The following is a 6,174-nucleotide window of genomic DNA, read 5'->3' as shown; positions in this document are numbered from 1 at the left end:
CCTGGGTCAACATGGAAATCAAAACAGAGATTAAAAGATATCTGGAAACAAATGAAAATGAAGAAACATCTTACCAAAACCTCTGGGATGCCATGAAAACAGTACTAAGAGAGGAATTCATATATCTATGAACACACATGAAGAAAATGGAAAGATCACAAGTTAACATCCTAAGTAATCACCTAAGGAAGCTGGAAAAGCAAGACCATCAAAACCCTAACTTCAACAGTAGAATCCAGATCACCAAAATGAAAGCTCAAATTTGGGACATAGAAGATAAAAAGATAATACAACAAAATCAATGAAACAAAAATCTGGTTCTTTGAAAGAATAAACAAGATTGATGGACCCATAGCTACAGTGACCAAGAAAAGGAGAGAAAAAGCCTAAATAAACACAATCAGAAATGCAAAAGATCAAGTCACAACTGATCCTGAAGAAATACAAAAGATTATCAGAGACTACTATGTACACTTGTATGGAAATTGGAACTGGCAAAACCCCAAGTGCTCATGCCATAAGAGATAAGCTAGACAAACAGGACCTCGTCAAACTGAGAAGTTTCTGCAAAGCCAAAGAAACCATCAAGTGAGCAAGGAGACAGCCCACAGACTGGAAAAAAATATTTGCCAACTTATGCCTGACAAAGGCCTAACATCTAGGATCGACAAGGAACTCAAACATACTGAAAAGAAGCAAACAAAGCCCCATTACAAAGTGGGCAAAAGGTATGAATAGACACTTCTCAAAAGAAGACATAAGAGCAGTCATCAGATACATAAAAAAATGCTCAGCCTCACTAGTCATCAAAGAAATGCAAACTAAAACCACACAGAGATACTACCTAACTCCAGTCAGGATGGCCATCATCAGTAACTCAAAAAACAACACATGCCAGAGAGGATGTGGAGTTAGGGAACACTTCTACACTGTTAATGGGAGTGTAAACTAATACTACCTTTGTGGAAAACCGTTTGGCAATTCCTAAAAGATCTATAAATCAACCCTCCATATGACCTCGCAATCCCCCTACTGGGAATATACCTGGAGGAACTCAAATCACTCTACAAAAAAGATACCTGCACATGTATGTTTATTGCAGCACTATTCACAATAGCAAAAACATGGAACCGACTGTGTTGCCCATCAAAAGAAGACTGGTTAAAAAAAATGTGGCACATATACACCTTGGAATATTACACAGCCATTAAGAAGGACAAAATTGAACTTCACAGTAATTTGGATGGACTGAGAGTCTATAATACTGAGTGATCTATCACAGAAACAAAGAACTGAGTATCACATGTTCTCACTCATAAGTGAACCTTGAACAATTATCGTAATACTATAAGAAAAAGATTGGCAGTAGTGGGAATCTGCCCGGGAGGGGTACCTGTACAATAAACATTTGCATACCTAACCCTAAACTATACCCCACGTCTTTAAAATTTAAAAAAACTAAAATAAAAAAAAATTATCGCCGGGCTCGGTGGCTCAACCTGTAATCCTGAGCCTTTGGGAGGCTGAGGTGAGTGGATTGCCTGAGCCCGCGGGTTTGAGACCCATCTGAGCAGTGAGACCTCATCTCGACAATAAATCAAAAAATCAGCCGGGCGTGGTAGCGCATGCCTGTAATTCCGGCTACTTGGAAGGCAGGGGCAGAAGGATTGCCAGAGCCCAGCAGATCGAGGCTGCAGTGACCGGGAGTGGCCACTGCACTCCAGTCTGGGCGACAGAGTAAGACTCCAACTCAAAAAAAAAAAAAAAAAAAAAAATTACCAGGCAGAGCAATGTCAAGGCAGGAGGTTCTGCAATGAACACTGCACCTAAACACCCAAACAACCTCAAACCCACCACCCTATTTCCTATTATAGCTTAGTGACTTTAATCATAGGCTCTACCAGAAGTGGACACTGAGCCTAATTCCATGTCCCGATGTCATCTTAAAATGTGCTATAATTAACAGTCATGTGTCTTTAGGCAATTAATTTCAGTTCTCTGAGCCTCAATGTTTTCATCTATAAAATAGAAAGAAGGCTGGGCACAGTGGCTTACACCTGTAATCCAACAATTTGGGAGGCAGAGGAGAGAGCCTAAGCCCAGGGGTTCTACACCAGCCTGGGCAACTTGGTGAAATCTTATATCTGAATAAATCAAAAAAATTAGCTGGGCATGGTGACATGAAACTGTGGTTCCAGCTACTTGGAAGGCTGAGGAAGACGGATCACCCGACCCCAGCAGGTCAAGTCTCCAGTGGCCATGAGTGTGCCACTGCACTCCAGCCTGAGCAACAGAGTGAGACTCCTGTGTACACACATACATACATAAAATGGAGCTATTATGCAAAGGTACTAGAGGGACTATTATTTTTAGTATTATCATAGTTATACTTTTTATTTCCACCCAAGATTTCCCTTTGCCTATCTTTTCTAATCATGGTCCAAGATTTTTCTTCTTCACAGGTGAAACGTGAGTATCACATGTTGCCATTTCTAGATTCACACCACTCTCATCAAGTGATTTTTCTACTTTCCCTAACCAGATTCCAGATAACCTCTTACTGTAACATGCTCCTCACCAACTTTCCTCCCTCCTACACCTATTCTCGGTGTTCTTAACCAAGGTGCAAAGAGGTGGAAAAACAACATCAGAGCAACACAGATAGTGGCAAAGTACTAATCGAAATCCATTTATCAACGCAACCAAATTCAGTTACATTTCATTGCAACACCTGAATCACATTATTTATTCACGTTTAGGCTTCCCAGTGATGATTTAAAATCTGAGGTTAGCTTCCCTTAACACCAAGTAATCTCCTGGATGCTTTCCTTACCAGTTTATTACCATAAAATATGAATTACAATTGACCCTTGAACAACAAGGGGTTGAACTGCCTCAGTCCACAAAAAAAGAAAAAAAAAAACCAAAACTCCTTAGATTTGTCAAGACTTGTTTTGGGACCTCACATGTGATTTGTCCCAGAGAATGTTCCATGTGCTTGAGATGAATATGTACTCTGCTGCTGTTGGGTGGAATGTTTTGTATACGTCTGTTAGGTCCACTTGTTCTACAGTGTGGTTTTGTTTCCTTACTGATGTTATATCTGGATGTTCTACCCGTTGTTGAAAATGGGCACTAATACCTCCTGCTTTTTTTTCTTTGCTATCCATTTCTCCCTTCAGTTCTGTCAATGTTTGCTTCATACATTTGGATGTTCTGAGATTGGGTACATATAGATATCAGTTTGGGCCACAAGGTGCTCAAATATTTGGTTAAAAATTATTTCTGGCTATATCTGTGAAGGCGTTTCTGGGTGAGGTCAATATTTGAATCAGTAGACTGAGTAAAGCAGAATGCCCTCCCCAGTATGCCTCATCCAATATATTGAGGGACTAAATAGAATAAAAGGAGGACACAGCTCACCACGGCCTCACCCTGGGCTCAGGCGATCCTTCCACCGTAGCCTCCCAAATGTGGGACTACAGACATACACCACCAAGTCTGGCTAATTTTGGGGAGTGGGGGTGGAGGTAGAAACGAGGTCTCACAATGGTATCCAAGCTGTTCTTGAACTCCTGAGCTCAAACAATCCTCCTACCTCAGCCTCCCAAAGTGCTGAAATTATAGGCATGAGCCACCATGCCCAGCCTGGATCTTTTTTTTTTTTTTTTTTTAAACCCATTCAGACACTCTATGTTTTTTGACTGGGGAGTTTAATACATTTATATTTAAAGTAATTATTAATAGGGAAGAATTTATTATTGCTATTTTAATTGTTTTCTGTCTTGTAACTTTCTTGTCTCCCTTTTCTCCTCTTGCTATCTTTCCTTGTATTAAGTTTATACTTTGTAGTGACATGCTTTGATTCCTTCCTCATTCTCTTCTGTGTATCTTCTATAGGTATTTTCTCTATGGTTACCACAAGGCTTACATAAAACAACTTTTAGTTCTTTTACGCTGGTAACAGCTTCAATCACATACACAAACAATTACCTTATATATCTGTCCCCCCACTACGTTACTGACATCCCAAATAACATCTTTTTATATTGTGTGCTCATTAACATAGTTTTTTAATTATAGAAGTTTTGATACTTTTGTCTTTTATCTTCTATACCAGAATTGACACTATCATTACAGTACTAATATATTCTTTATCAGCAAGATTTATAGTTTCATATGCTTTCATATTGTTGGTTAGTTCATATGCTTTTTGTTTCAACTTGAAGGACTCCCTTTAGCATTTCTTGTAAGGCAGGACTCCCTTTAGCATTTCTTGTAAGGCAGGACTAGTGGTGTGAACTCTCAGCTTTTGAGTATCTGGGAAAATTCTTATCTTTTCCTCATTTTTCAAGGACAGTTTTGCCTTGAAACTGTTGGCACTTTGAGTCTATTATCTTCCTTTCTGATCTGCACGTTTTCTGGGAAAAAGTTGGCTGATTGTTTTATGGAGGATTTCCTTTTGTATTCTCTTGCTGCGTTCATTATTATCTCTGTGTCTTTGACTTGTAACAATTTGACTATAATGTGTCCTGGTGTGGACATCTTTGAATTGCTCCTGTGTAAAGTTCATTAGACTTCTTAAATCTGGATGTCCACCTCCTTCCACAGATTTGGGAAGCTTTTGGCCATTATTTCTTTAAATATACTTTCTGCTCCTTTCTATCTTCTCCATCTTGGACACCCGTATTATATTTGTGGTCCACTTCATGGTGTCCCATTAGTCCCTTAGGCTTTCTTCACTCTTTTTCATTCTTTCTTTTGTTCTTCTGCCCAGATAATTTCAAATGACCTGTGTTCAGTTTGCTGATTCTTTCTTCTGCTTTACTAAATCTGTTCTGAACTCTTCTAGCAAATTTTCCAGTTATTGTATTCTTCAGCTTTAACATTTCTGTTCAGTTCTTTTTAATATGTTCTATACCTTTGTTGAAGTTTTCATTGTGTTCGGGTATCATTTTCCTATGCTCATTAAGCATATTTATGACAATTATTTTGAGTACTTTGTCAGGTAATTCATATACCTTCTTTTCTTTAGGGTTGGTTTATAAACATTTATTTTGTACCCCTGATTCTTTGTGTTCCCTGTAATTTTGTGCCGGTATCCCCATACTTGAAAAAACAGTTCCCTCTCTCAAACTCTACAGACTGGTTTTATACACAGAAAAAACTTCACCAGTCAGCCCCACTAGAGATCCTGGGGGTCTCTCAAACCTTTTCTGTAGATGTGTCATCTCTGGACTTGTGCACATAGAATCCTAATTAGAGAGATTTACTGGTTTCTCTTCTTCAAAAGGCTGGAAACCCTTGCTCTCTCCGGTAGGTCTGTCTGCTGTACCTCAGGTCCTCTAAAATAGCATCATGTTACCCAGTTCTTTTTTGTTCTTAGTGGCCCACAGGCATCTAGAGTATGAAAGGTTCCATTTTGCATTCTGAGACAGAAGAGACAAAAGGCAGTTCCTCGGGCAGTCGTTCTGAAAAGTCAGCACATTGGATTTATAGTCCAGGCCTCTCTCTTCCTCTCCAGGGAGAAGCTGGAAGCTGGGAGTTTTCTCCCAATCATGTGATGCTGGGCCAGAGGAATAAACAATGGCCAGAAAGTACCACAGACCTTCCTACCAGCTTCGTGGCTGGTTTCGTGCTCACCTGGGATACACATTTCTCTTAACCGGTTCCTGGATTCTCACAAAGGGAACTGGTCCCTGTGCTGCTGAATTAGTGTTTTCATAGGAGGAAGAAGGGCCTAGGGCTTCCTATCCTGCCATGTTGATACTGTCACTCCTCTTCTTTTTTTATTTGAGAATCCTTTGGTATTCGAATTCACACCGGAACAAAAGAGCTTTTATTTGCCCAGACACCCTCACTCATTTCCGTTCACATAACTGTTCAATGAGCCATGTGCAGTTTTGCAATTTAATTGGGTTTCAGGAGAGCATTTAGAAGGAGAGCATCCCAGGTAGCGGTTTCAACTTGGAGGAAGAGAGAGTTCCACTGTCCCCAGGGACTTTTGTCAATGTAGGAGGTGCTGTAACAACAGGGGGAACAGGGTACTAGAGACAGTTATTAAGTGGGAAGAGTCTATAATATAAGGGACAGCCTCACACAATGAAGAATTGTCCTGCTCAAAATGCTAGCAGCACCACTTGAGAGTAATTAAATCTCAGAATTTTTACTTTC

The 6,174-nt window shown here is 39.9% G+C and overlaps 1 protein-coding gene across 1 annotated transcript in view; it reads right to left on the bottom strand.

Moving 5' to 3' along the window:
* The window catches only part of NSMAF (neutral sphingomyelinase activation associated factor), a 59,700-nt gene that overhangs the window by 42,659 nt on the left and 10,867 nt on the right, over nucleotides 1–6,174 (bottom strand). The window lies entirely within an intron of this gene.

This window comes from Carlito syrichta, unplaced genomic scaffold, assembly GCF_000164805.1.
Source record: "Carlito syrichta isolate Samal-C Ts95f unplaced genomic scaffold, Tarsius_syrichta-2.0.1 Scaffold303331, whole genome shotgun sequence".
Taxonomy (NCBI): Eukaryota; Metazoa; Chordata; class Mammalia; order Primates; family Tarsiidae; genus Carlito; species Carlito syrichta.
This window is presented reverse-complemented; position numbering and strand designations above follow the sequence as displayed.